Genomic DNA, 13,180 nt, shown 5'->3' on the forward strand with positions numbered 1-13,180 from the left:
TTGTTTGCTATCAATGAGGAAAATCCCCAAACAAACTGACAGTGCTTCCCTCTTTCTTGTTCCAGCCCATGGTGCACACTGCTGTGCAGTCCATTGAAGGAATATTGAAGGTGGGTACTCTTCAGTAGCAGATCTCCATGGGAAAGCCTGTACAGATCCATGGGGAGGTGGATCCCTCTGACTCTGGGAAGGGTGAAACTCCCTCTGTGTCCTGAGAGCTGCTTCTCTGCCTCTCTTTGCAGGAAATGTGCAGCCCCCTGTCCCCTCTCCTGCCATCCCTTCAGTCACCTGAGAGAACAGAGACTTCCAAATTTCCTGTGCAGGCAAAGGTAACCCAGCCCACTTTTTACGGGGCTTCCAATAAATGACAAGAGATCTTGCTGCTGAGCAGAAGTCCAGTCTTGCAGAAGGAGCCTGCCTGGAGACCTGCCTGAGTTCCCTGACCATAAACAGTGTTGAGAGTTAGAAACCCAGCAGAAGCTGTACCTTGTGTGGGGCTGCATTATACCCAGGTGGTTTTGGTTTGTTTTTTTGTTAATTTCAGTAAAAGAAAGACTCTGATTTTATATGTCTAAATGACAAATATTCTTGTCTCTTGTGAACTGTCTTAGAAGAATTGGCAATTATTATTTCTAACTGCTTTAGTGTTTTTTAAACTACTGGGGCTTTATGCACAAGTCTTACATGCAGCCTGTGCCTTTGCAGGCAAGGATCAACTGCTTCAACAGCAACTTAGGAAAAATGCAGTTTCATAAAGGGACATATTACAAAAACATACTTTATTTTAAAATTACAGATAATAAGGATATGGTAGTGATGATGATGATGATGATAATGATAATAATAATAACTAAAACAATTATAATAATTTCAAAAATTAGTAATAGTAATAAAGAGCAGTAGGAGGAGGAGCAGTAGTTTAGAGATGGAAGCAGTGCCCCCTGATTGCCAGATTGCAAAGGGAAGACACACATCTCAGAGCAGGAAGAGTAAGAGGAGTTGACATTGCTGGGTTCAGCTCTGTCCATGCCTGGTCTCTGTTGTTAACTCTCCTTTAGATCAGCCTTTTTCATTCTTACTCTTACACATCTGCAATACATTTATGGAGCTGTTGGTAAGCAAAGGTTTGCTGAGTTCCTGCCAATTAGTAACAAACCCAAACAAACTCCTGCTGTTTCCCTCGTTCTTGTTTCAGGCAAAGAAGCCCTCTGATGTGCCATCAGTTGAAGAAATTTTCAGGGTAAGTGCTCTTAAATAGATGATCTCCGTGTTTGCTAATGTTTCACATACATTAACAAACTGGGTGGGGGCAAAATCCATTTTGAGAGCTGCTTCTCTCCCTCTCTTGCCAGGAAATGAGCAGCTCACTGCCAGCTCTCCTGTCCCATCTCCAGACGCCTCCAAGAGCAGGGACTTCCAAACTTCCATTGGCAACAAAGGTGACCCAGCCCATTTATGCCAGGCCTTCTGAGAAATGACAAGAGATCTTTCTGCTGAGCAGAAATTCAGCTCAGCTCTTTGGCAGCTCTTAGAGTGTTTTCAAAAGATTTCTTCAAAAATGCACATGCCCATAAGGTGCCATTAACACAGTTTTGATGTCAGTAGATGTGCTGTTTAACTCCACGTTAAGCTCCTTTGTCCTTTTATTCTAGGAATCCCATCCTGATGGATCTGCAGCACAGAAGCAGAGTAAGTAGACGTGCAAAGTAAACACAGTTCTTTGTGTGCTGTCAGGTAATTTTGTGTGTTCTCTGTAGCAGAGACCATCAAGTGCTCCTACTGATGAAGCAGGGTGATTTCCTCTGCTTTGCTGAACAGGGATGGATTTAGGAATGGCTTAGGAAACTCTGACCATTCATTACCTTGAGCTCAAGGCAGCAGTTCAGCAGAGGACAAGCAATATTGACCCGTCTGGAGTGATGAACAATCTTGGTGGCAAAGCCCTCCCTAGAAGAAAGTGACTGTCTAATCTGGTGCTGAGAGACCACAGGATAATATACGCTCTGAGGGAGGCATATAAATGCAATGTTTTCATTTCTGCTTTCCAGAGCAGGCTGGCACAGCTTCAGAAACATTGCCCAGTTCTCAGCCACGAGCATTGTAAGTAACCAGGCTATGTTCTCATCTCTGCTGGGCAGTTACTTTGAAGAACTTGGAATGCACAACAAATTGGATTATTAGTAAATTTTTCTCAGCAAACTTGATTGCAGGGAATTTTGACCAACAGCAAAAATGTTATTGTATGATGGACTCACTAAATGGTTAAGGTTTGAAAAGCACTTGAAGGTCATCAAGTCCTATTGTTAATCCAGCAATTCCAAGTGCACTAAACCATGTCATGACTACACTGGCTGTGATAAAAAGCAAAACATAACAAAAGAGAAGAAAAAACCTCTTAAGACTTTGTGTACCAGACTGAAGTTTTTGTCTTCTTTTAATCTGTGGTGCTTAACATCTTGTCCCACTTGGTACTCGTCAACCTACTGATAATGCTGAGGCTGAGATAAATGCCAAGGGATACCAGCTGAATCGGATCATTCCTGGCTATGGTTTGGTGCCTGGCAGGACAAGTAATGCTACAGCTACCTAAACTGTGTAGATCTACTGATGACATTTTCAAGTTCCTTTGTTGTAAAACTTTCTTCAATTGCCCAAGTAGAGGTTTTCAAAAATGTGTTGTAGTTCTTTTATTTCAAAAGAAACTCAAAGAAATATAGTATTTCACATGGACTTTTTAAGAACCTCACTTTATATGCTGATAATATAGCTAGCTGCAGAGTGGGATGAAGATAAAATTTCTATAAGCTATGGGAATTGTGTGTTTGTCTGAATGGGTGTGAGTTTGAGATTTGATAATTTGCAAGCATTTTTTCATTCTGGTACTTTGTATTTTGAGTAAGGCAATGTATTCCTCTGGCCTTCTCCCCTCTGCTCTCAGTGCCCAAACACAGGGTTCAGTTTTAGGTTTGAATGCTTCCGTGTCAGTGGAATAGAAATAGAGTGGAATGGAATCGTGGAATGGAATGCTTCCCCCCTGCTGCTTCCTAATTTTGTCTCCTGGTGGCCTTGCAGAGCTCTCCAGTCCCAGCACAAGAGGGTGGCAGCAGCACAGCCCAGCAGCTCGGAGTCAGGGAGCACCAGGGAGTGCCACAGCTCCTCAGTCTGTGACAGAGAGATCAGCTGCAGTGACAGTGAGGAGGACAACCTTCCAAGGGTGCTGGACCTGCCAGTGTGTGAGGTGAATTCAGGGACCATGGAGAGGCTGCTTCCACAGCCCCTTGCCCACTGCAGTGTCATGTCTTAGGAAGGAAGAAGATGTTGTACTCTGTTACCAAATTCTGCCAGATTTGCCCTGGAAATACTGATGTGTAAGACCCCTCTCACTGCAATGAAGGCTTAGGTATTTGCCACTGACTGGTTTATGGTTTTGTATTCCTCACATATCCATGCGTGGTGCTCAAGGAGCAAGTTTGTTGCCGGTTAGTTTAGAGTCATTTCTTCACAGGCCAAAGGCCAGACTTGATGACCTCTGGGCAAGAGTCCCTGGGCTCTGTTGAGCTGTGCTAGGACAGAAAGAGTCACAAAAGGCACCAGTCTTGAATCCTTCTTTTCTCTTTTGTTGGCAGCCTGAGCCATCAACTGCTAAAAAGTGGCGCCTTGACAACCTGGTGACCCAGAGAAAGCAAGGATTGATGCCAAGAGAGGGTCCCAGGGAAATTGCCCGTGGGAATGGACGTGAGGAGGGTGCAAAGCAGGAGCAGGGCATCAGCAGCACTTCCTGCCAGCACCACTCCAAGGCAAGGGAGCCTCCTCCCAAGAGCTGTGGCCAAGTGGCCGAGGACACTCACAAGACCTCTGGCCAAACCACCAAGCATTTTCACAAGACCTCTGGCCAAGTGACTCAGGCTCAGCAGGAGTCTCACGTTACGAGCACACACAGCTCTCTGAAGCCTCTTGTGCACACCAAGGAGGCCTTGCCCAGGAAGACAGTGGGTATCAAAAGGCCCAGCAAGCCCCTAGGGCATGACAAATGGAAAAAAGTCCTGAAACTGGAGAGTGAGCCTGGTCCTTTGGAGGTCAGAGACCAGTCTTGCAAGCACCAGCCCCGAGTCAAGAAAACAGAGGAGCTAAACTCCATCACTAAAAAAGCCCTGCAGCCGGCACTTCACAAGCCCTCTGAGGAGAGAAAGGACAAGGGCTCCCAGCAGGCCAAGGCCAAAGGCTTTTTGGAAGCCAGGCTCCTGAGACATGCTCAGGAATGTGATGCCCTCATCCCCAGTGACCACAGGCATGGGGAATGGCACAGGGAGAAAGTGCCCTTGCCTCCTGGGGAGAAGAAGTTGTTCTTGCCTTCAAGAAAGGCAGACTTGAAGAGGAGAGCCATGAGGAGTCCTGAGGAGTCCCCTGGAAAGAAGAAGGTGAGAGGGGCCAGGGCAAGTGGGTTTGGACAATGAGCAAGATGGTTCTTGAAAAACCCATGTGGAGTTTCCCCTTCATAGGTTGGCAGTGGAGCCATGATGCTTCTCTTCTCAAGGGACTTCCAGTGTGTTATTTTTAATGTTTTCAGGCAGAATCTATCAAAGTGAGCTGGTTTGGTCTGTACTTTAGGTGAATTTTAAGACCTGAGTCAATTTTTTTCCCTTTTTTATTCTTCCGACTAGAGGGAAGACAAAGGGGACACTCCCAGGAAGAAAAAGGAATGAGACAAAACATTCCCAACCAAATACTTTCAGCTTTCAGCCAACAAAGGCTCCAATCAACTGAAGTGAGTATGCAGTGATGGGATGTAAGAAAGATGTGTAAATCTAAGTCTCTCTTCAGAAGAGTAGCATGAAGAACTGGATCTCCTGTCCAGACACTCCAGAGTTTGCTTCTAACATGGTGTGCCTTCTGCAACTTCAGCTGCTGCAGGTTGGCCTTTGCATGCTGGAAGCTGCTGTTGGTTGGGGCTTTATGTAGAAATGATGAATGGGATGGGATTGATGTGGAGCATGTCTTAAATTATTTATTTTTTAGCATTACTCTTGTTGCATATTTATGACAATGAGAAAATGTTAGTAGTTTACATTTTTGGTAGTAGACAAAGAACTTAATGTTACAACTTACTTTAAAAGTTTTTTTGACTCATCACGCAAAGGAAAAGCATCTTGAAAGTTGTTCTATCTAGCTGCTATAAGTACATGTATTTTTTGTTAAAAATATGTTTGCTTCTTTTGTGTATAATACTTGTTTGAAAGCTTTAAAGGACAATGCACAGAGCTCTATAATTAAGCTTAGAACTTCTTAATATCTTGTTAGATATACTTCTCTGTAGCTTAGGGACAAGTGTTAATATACAGAGCATTGTTTGATTTGTCTTAGTTTTCCACTTCTTCTATAATTTTTCTGTTGATAAATCTTAGGGCCATTGCTTAGCTCTCATTGTAGTTTTATTGTCTCTGAGGTTTGCTTTTTGTAGCTTTCCCAAAACTCTGTGATTTTAAGAATTCCCACAGCAGCACCCAGTGCAGAAAGCAGCTCTGAAGGTGTAGGTGGGTCAGGGAAGGGAGCCTTTCCCTTCTGACATTCTCTGAAAGCACAGAGGTGTCGGGGCTGGTGATTGGCTGGGAGAAGGGCTGTTCCAATGGCATTAGGAATGGAAAAGCTTTGATTCTGGAATTCCTTCCTCCCTTTTCCTCAGGGAAAATGAGCAGCTGTCTTAGTCATGTGCTGGCCTTTGGAGTGGCAAGGGTGGGAGGTAGTTTTGGGCAGAGAGGGCTCTGGAGCAGGTCGGGGATGGTGCTGTGCTCTGTGTCAAATGGTCCTTGGTGCAGCATCAGCTGAGCCAAGGCAGAGCAGCTGGGGAGCACGTCTGCAGTGAGTAGGGACCAAAGCACGGGAAAAGTGGCTGCTGAAAGAGGTGAGAGGACTGTGCCATGCACAGCAGGGTCAGGCAAGAAGTGCAGCCTTACACCTGAGCCTTCTCACTGCGTTTAACTTCATTTCCTGCTCTTCTGATGCTGCAATCCATGAGCTGGGATTTTCTGCTTGGTGTGTTCTTGGAAACTTTGCAAAGCTGACTACAAATGGTGCAAATGAGCAGTGGTGAAACAAGGTTGAGAGCTACTTGGTGCTGCTTCTTGTTGCCAGAATTCCATGGACCCCCTGATTTCAGATGATCAGAGATGTGCTAGGCCACTGTGTTACTGAATGTGAAAGTCTCTGCCAATTCAAACTGCCTTTTACTTGAAGTCTCTCGTCTTTGAAATTGTTGTATTGCTGAAACAACACCATGAATGGCAGGATGTATCCAAGCTTTTAAGAAATGCCTACATTCTATGTACATCAGAGTCATGAATTTGCTTCTCTTGTCCAGAGCATCAGAAGACTCATTCCAAACTGAGAGGGCAAATGTGTTGCTGCCACCACTGCCAGCCATGACTGCTGCACAACGTGCACCAAATTTGACCATGAGGACCCAAAAGAGACCCAGAGCTGCGACTGACAACCTGGAGCTGCCTGCCGTGGATAACCCTGCCAGGAAGCAGGATGGATTCTTTGCCAAGCACAGGAAAGTGGAGGAAGACCCCGAGGAGCAAACCCAGGCCATCACCATTGGTATCCAGGAGGGCTGGTGGGAGTATTCTTGCAACCCAGGCATGCTGTGTGATGCACTGCAGAAACATCCTCTCAGATAAGTGACCATTTCTGACTGTAGGCAGCTGCAACTAAAATGAGTGTGTGTACAAAAAGGAGTGTGTTTATAAAAAGAAAAGGACTGCAATCTGGGCCTTAGGTTGTATATCATTCGGAGAAAATTGCTGCATTTATGGGTTAAAAAATTAGAATTTACTGGCTGTTTATAAAAAATTTGTCTGTTTAATGATGGCTCGGGGTATGGGGCCTATGATGTTTGGGGGTGAGGGAGCATGTGTCAGTGTTCTGTTTTAGGCCAGACTGTGCACAGTGCATTAGCTGCCTTCTAACTGCTTGCTTTTTCCTGATCATTTTCCTGCTTCCAGCCCTCACTGCACTCCCAGCCATTGAGCAAGAAAATCTGCTGCTGAATTTCTCTGTGCTTGGGAAAAGTTGAATGGTGCAAAGCATTGTGAGCTGCCAGGTGAGAAGCCAAGGTGGCATTTCAATTAGAGGAGGGATTGCTGGGAAAGAAGGCAAGAGGGGGAGAGCCCGGTGCATAGACTATGCATGGGAGAAATGAACATTTTCTCTGGAAATTTAGGAAAGCCTGGCTTTGCAATTGCTTTAGGCATCTCTCTCTGAGCAGCTTTCTCTCGGTGGTTTTTCAGGGATCTGCAGGGGATGAGAAGAATCCTTTTCCAGTGACTTCTGTGCCACATGAAGCCAAGACAAGAACACCTGAAGTTAGGACAGTAAGTGTTTGTTTTGCAGCCCTGCCTGTAGTTTCTGAAGACAGCAGCCAGGGCTGGCCCTGCAGCCACCCTGGCCTCTGCTTCCTCATGAGCACTTCTTTTGGGAGCAAAGCGAGAGGGAGGGATGGGGCAGAGCTGCCCTCTCAGGGAAGCACTTGCTGAGTCTCCTGGCTACAGCTGAACAGCACTTGAATTTTGACTCCTTGCTGGGCCTTGGATCAGTATTGGCCAGAAGGAATTCCTAGAGCTGCTGATCCGTTTTTGATTGTACACTTTAATCATTACAAATGTTGCATTGTCCTGTGGTACAAGCAGTGGGGAATACTGAAAAGCTGTAACCTGCCATCCCATGGGGCCTTGGCAGTGTCATTTTCCATAAAACACCAAGGTTTGTGGGCCCCTCTGGGCAAAGGGATGCATTGCCGTGATCTGCTGGCAGACTTGCAAAAGAAAATAAACACGATGGGGCTAGCTGAGTGGCTGGCAGGCTGTAAAAATCCTCTGCAGAAAGAGGCAGCTGCTGAAAGTCAAAAAGTCTTGCAGGTCCTCTTGTAGTAAAGTCACTCCAGTCATTGATTGTGTTCTGCCAGGTGTGCCTGTTGGATGAATGCAACCAAATGTTTTCTCTCTTGCTCCTTTTATTCCAGAGTTTGCTGCTGAACAAAGCCAAGTGAGGGGACCAAGAGCCGGACTGACCTCATCCATGGAATGAGTCAGAATTTACAGTGACCCAGACTGGAACCAAGTGCCTTAACTGGGTCTCCAGGATGTAAATAGTTCCAAGTTCTCTATTCCATCAAAACCTTACCAACAGTTCTATTTACTGTTCAATGCAAAACACCTGCTTTTTTCAATTTGTTTTGATTTGTTTTAAATATAGTTCTATGTTCTTTTGGTTACTTTTGCAAAGCTTTGTGGTTTTTGAGTGTAATGCATTTCTATCTGGCGAAAGAAGAGATGGGATTGGTGTCAGCCATTAAAATAAAACTGTGGAGAGGAGGATGGTATCCCAAAATCATTGTGATGACAGGAAAGAACATCTCCCTTTTCTACATCATTTCATGATGTAGGAACAGCTTAGCGCCGTACTGAAATAAAGTTCCTCTTGGTTTTGTGGTTGCTCCAGCTGCCTGCCTGTGGCGACTCACACAGCCACATTTCCCAAGAATCTTTTGGATACTGCTGTGAACAAAGACAAGACTCCCAAGGAAGTTCCTCCTGAAGTGGAAGAAAAGCAATTCTTATCTCTGAGGTCTAAGCATGTGGGGCATCTGCCTGCATCTGTCAGCCCCAGGCTTTGCAAAGCCCGGGCTGCAGAAACCCTCGGGGTTCACAAGCACTGACAGTGATTCTGGCAGCCAGCGCCGCCCTCCAGTGGGGGCTGTTTGAACTCCATTCTACAATGGCTTTCTTTTTTGGGCTTGATAAATGCATTCAGAGTGCATGGATGGGCATCTCACCCCATGACTCCATCTAAATTCCAGAAAATCTTTCTAAAATCTTCACAAACCATGACTTACATTTCTTTAGGAATTACTTGGAAAACATAAGGGCCTCTGTCAATATAGAAATATTGCTTCTAAATTTATAGACAGTTTTATGTCCCATGCAGTCATTTTGAAATGCTCTACAGAACTGCTGGATCAGCTCTAACAGGAATCTCTTCAGTGAACCTTCAGTGAGAGCAAAAGGATTTCATTCCTTCACATACTGAGCATTCAAACTATGATCTACCACAACTCACTCCACATAGAAAAACTGGAAGGTGAGGTTAGAAATAGAAGCATTTTGCCATAACTTTTGCAGATCTTTAAAACACCATTAAGAGAAATCAGAATGTTGTCAGACTATAATCCCAGCAGATTTCTGCCAGTCCTTAGAGTATAAAAAAGAATAAAGTTCTTACAAATCTAAACATCCTCCAGCACTCTCAAAACATGAGGAGCTGTTCATCTCTAACCATGGAATTCATGCCGCAGTCTTCACATCATGGGGGTATACACAATTATGTCAATCTCCCTCAGAAAGAACTGGAGTCCTTTCAGGCATAGTTGATTTTAATAGATTATGTCATCATCTTACTTCTATCATTCATCTAGAAATCCCTGTGAAGTTTCAATCCAGGATTGCAAAGACAGCATTAATACAACATTGAGTTAGTGTGCTGAAGAAGTTCCAAACAACAAGTTACAGAAAGATTAACTTAGCTCCATTTTCTCTGTCTTTACTAGCAAGGGAAAGGCTTGGACAAGAGGAAATAGCCTCCAGTGGTGCTGGAAAGACCAGGACATTTCTCCAGGAAAGCCTTTCAGGTTTCTTCTCTGCCCATAGCCCTGTAACCTCACTGTGCCACAGGGAACATCCCATGGAGACTGGGAAATGCCCGGGGTTTACGGAAAATGCAGACAGTGGGCATGCTCTGTGTCCCATACAATTCCCAAGGGCTGCCAAGGCACACGGGGCTGCAGTGACACGCTGTCACCATCCGCTCATACAAGCGGGGCTCGTGATGGTTCATTAACTGATCTCAGAGTGCACAAACAACACCAAGGGGATTTCAGTATTCATCAACAGAAATGTACCTTTTATTGAGTGCCCACAGCAAATGCTATAGAAGGATTAGAAAAGAGATAAAGGATAGAGAGAGAGAGAGAGAGAGAGAGAGAGAGGAGGCAGAATATTGCTACCAACAGAGAGACAAAATCCTCATGGTCTGGCTAATACATCCCTTTTGTCATGTGAGGAAGAATCTCAAAACACCTGGTTACCTCAAGGTTCTAGTATAGTCCATTCCTAAGGAGGCAACAGGTCTTGAAATCACTGAGGGGGAACAGATCCAATAAAGAAGTCCATTGATCACTGAGGGGAAAAGAAGGTACAGCCAGTCTGTGTTCTCAGCAGTAGGTGAGAACCATTGTCTTCTTGGTTCAATGGCCACACCTGCAGGCAAACATCTCACTTTTGGTCAGGTCGGCTCCCCCACACACCTCCCCCGTGTTAGGGGTTTCAGTCTCAGTCCTTGGCAGGGGGGAGCTTCTCCATAGAGAGATTTCATGTCTCAGTCCTTGAGAGAGAGGCTTCTCCCATCTCAGTCTGTCTGTCACGGTGGTTGGAAAGCAGAGGATGGCTCTTCTGTGAGGGGAGGGACCACCAAAGGTTACCCCAGAAAAGTCCCACCAGGCCAAGAGGTGGGGAAATGCTCAAGCTATTGTCACCAAACAGGTGCCAGTGTATAGGGCGAGTCGCCTCCTTGGCAGGCCCTGCCAGAAGCAGGCATTGTAGACACAGCTGTGAACAATCGCTTGGCAGGCCAGAACTCTGCTCAGGGGCCTCAGGATTATTTGGCCTTCATCCACCACTGGCAGCCCACAATTCCTATCAAGGTCCTCAGGCTCCCCATGTCTGTCCTTGAGACGGTCGTGAGGCAAAGGGAGCGAACTCCAGACTGTCTCTAACACATGCTGTTATAAGTTTGGTCCTATTGGTTTTGGGGAAAGAATGGGGAGTTGTTTGTTGTAAGGAGAAAAGGTGTCCAGGACTTGGTGGGGACGGGAGGTGGACGAGGTGAGGAGTGATTGGGCTAGGGCACCAAGCAATCATTCGAGGCCCTGAAGAAATGATTGGCCCAGAATGAACCTGGCTAAAGACCTATCAGAGCGCCTAAATTCCCCCAATCAGTGCGCGGATCCAAACCCCACCAATCCTGGACCAAAGGGAGTTATAAAAGGGGGGGTTTTTGTTTGGGCACGGTTCTTTCTGGTTCGTGGGCAGTGGGATTAATTCACGCGGAAATAAACCCAACATGTTCGCAGCACGTTGTTATTTTTTTTGAGCTGTTGTGAGGGGGTCCAAGCTTATCTTGGACCCTCCGTTCCTTCCGGCTTGTTTTTCAATAAACGAGAGCCTTTTTCATCTTTTTTTTTAAATCTGGCCTCGTACATTCATTACACTGTGCTGGAAATGGAGTATTGAGACATGTCTAAAAAGACACACAGTCTCAAGAAAAAAGGGACTTTTGGATAAAATAACAGAGAATAATAACTATTTAGGGCTGTTTTAAAAAGAATGTGAATTCTAGCTGAGTAATGAACTTGAACAGCACTTAATTGAAGAACAAGACACAATGCCTTTCTGCCTAAAGCCTAAATCTAAACTGTGTTATTGAAAGCATTATTGTGAATTGTAGTTCCTCGACAGGTTAAAGGACCAATTGAAGTCCTGAGGCCTCAGCACCAGGCCCTGTCTGAGGCCTGAACAACAGGCCCTGAGCCAAAGCTGACCTCTAAATAAATTTTCCCACCAAATGTTATATTTGTATCTACTCATTAATGAATCACTATGAGCAGTATGATCTCTGTATGTGTTCATTGGTAAAACATGGCTATACCTTTCTGTATTTAAAAATCAGACAAGGCCCCATCTGGTCTTGTTTGGGACTGAATGGTCAAAGTCACCTCCCTTGGTTCCTCCTGGGGCCCTGGCCAGGCTTTGGGACGAACCCAAGAGGAGGACGAAACCAGATGTTCCTGCACTAGAAGTGCTGTCAGTTTGTTCATTCAGCACTGTCAGAGCTGGGCCCTCTCACAGCGAGGTTGGAGCCTCAGCTGTGGCTGGAGGCACCTGCAGGAATTCCCAGTGTCCAGGAGTGGCTCTGCAGCCCTTGGCTGGGACAGCTTCCCCCTGCTGCTGTGTGGATCTGGGGGATGGCACAGCCTGAGGGGAACTGGTGCTGGATCTTTCTTAATCACTGCTGCAATCTTTGATCTTTGGTGGTGATGATTGAGTGCATTGCTCAGCTGCTCCTATTGTAATTATTTCCTAATGATTATGTGCTTTACTTTAGTAATTTTTGCAGATTTACCTTATAAAAATTAGATAGTTCCTTCAGTTGGTGTCTGTGTCTTTGGTGCTGATCCTGCCCACTGGCAAAACTGACCTTGTGGGCTCCACAGAACCAAGGGGCCCTTGTGACACTGCAGGGCCTCGTGTGACCAGGGGACCATGGTGGCCCTGTGGGGCTTCATGGAACCAAGGGGCCATTGTGACCCTGGGGCCACATGGAACCATGGAGTGTATTCTGACACTGCGAGGGACTCATGGCGACAAGGGTCCATTGTTTTCCTCTTCCTGGCACTGCCCAGTTCAGCCTTTCCTGCCCCTGCCCCAGCCCAGCAGAGCAGCAGAGTCAGGTCTGGCCCTGCAGCAGGAACTGCAGGCACTGGAGGTCAGGGACAGCCACTCTGGGTCTGGAATGCTCAGCAGATGCTCAGCTCGGGCAGCTCCTGCAGCCCCAGGGCCAGCCCCGCTGCCCAGCCCAGCAGCAGAGTTGGCCCCGGGGTGCCTCAGGCAGCTCCTGCTGGCCCAGGGACAGGGCAGCCTCTTGCCAGGGCTCCTGTGCACACCCACGGGCTCCTGCTCTGCTCCTGGCCCATGCCAGCTGCCCCCAGAGCCTTTCCCAGGGGAACACGTCTGTGCTGGCCCCCGCAGCCATTGCTGCAGCCCCTGCCCTGCTGCCCAGAGCCCCGAGCTGGGGCTGCTGCTCTGCAGAGCACGGGGGCTGTGCTGCCCGGGGCCCTGGGCTGCCTCTGCTGGGCTCTGCTGCTCAGCCTGGCACACAGAGGCAGCTGATGGTGCTCCCTGCACTCACCCCCTCCCACACAGGCTCTGCGCGGCATGGAGGGGGCTTAGAGGTGCCTGCCTTGTGCCAGGGCTGCCAGAGGGGCTTGGGGCTGCCCTGGATCCTCCTGGGGGAGTTCCCTGAGGCTCAGAGCAGGCAGTGCCCAGACTCCTTTCCCTGGGCCTGCTGTGTC

At 46.9% G+C, this 13,180-nt stretch overlaps 1 long non-coding RNA gene across 1 annotated transcript; it reads left to right on the plus strand.

Moving 5' to 3' along the window:
* Nucleotides 1-6,423: 6,423 nt before the first annotated feature.
* LOC135287664 (uncharacterized) lies at nucleotides 6,424-8,270 on the plus strand. Its single transcript, XR_010351224.1, has 3 exons — nucleotides 6,424-7,099; nucleotides 7,287-7,370; nucleotides 8,018-8,270. It is a non-coding gene; the product is annotated as an uncharacterized LOC135287664 (long non-coding RNA).
* The last annotated feature ends 4,910 nt before the right edge of the window (nucleotides 8,271-13,180 follow it).

Source organism: Passer domesticus, chromosome 30, assembly GCF_036417665.1.
Source record: "Passer domesticus isolate bPasDom1 chromosome 30, bPasDom1.hap1, whole genome shotgun sequence".
Taxonomy (NCBI): Eukaryota; Metazoa; Chordata; class Aves; order Passeriformes; family Passeridae; genus Passer; species Passer domesticus.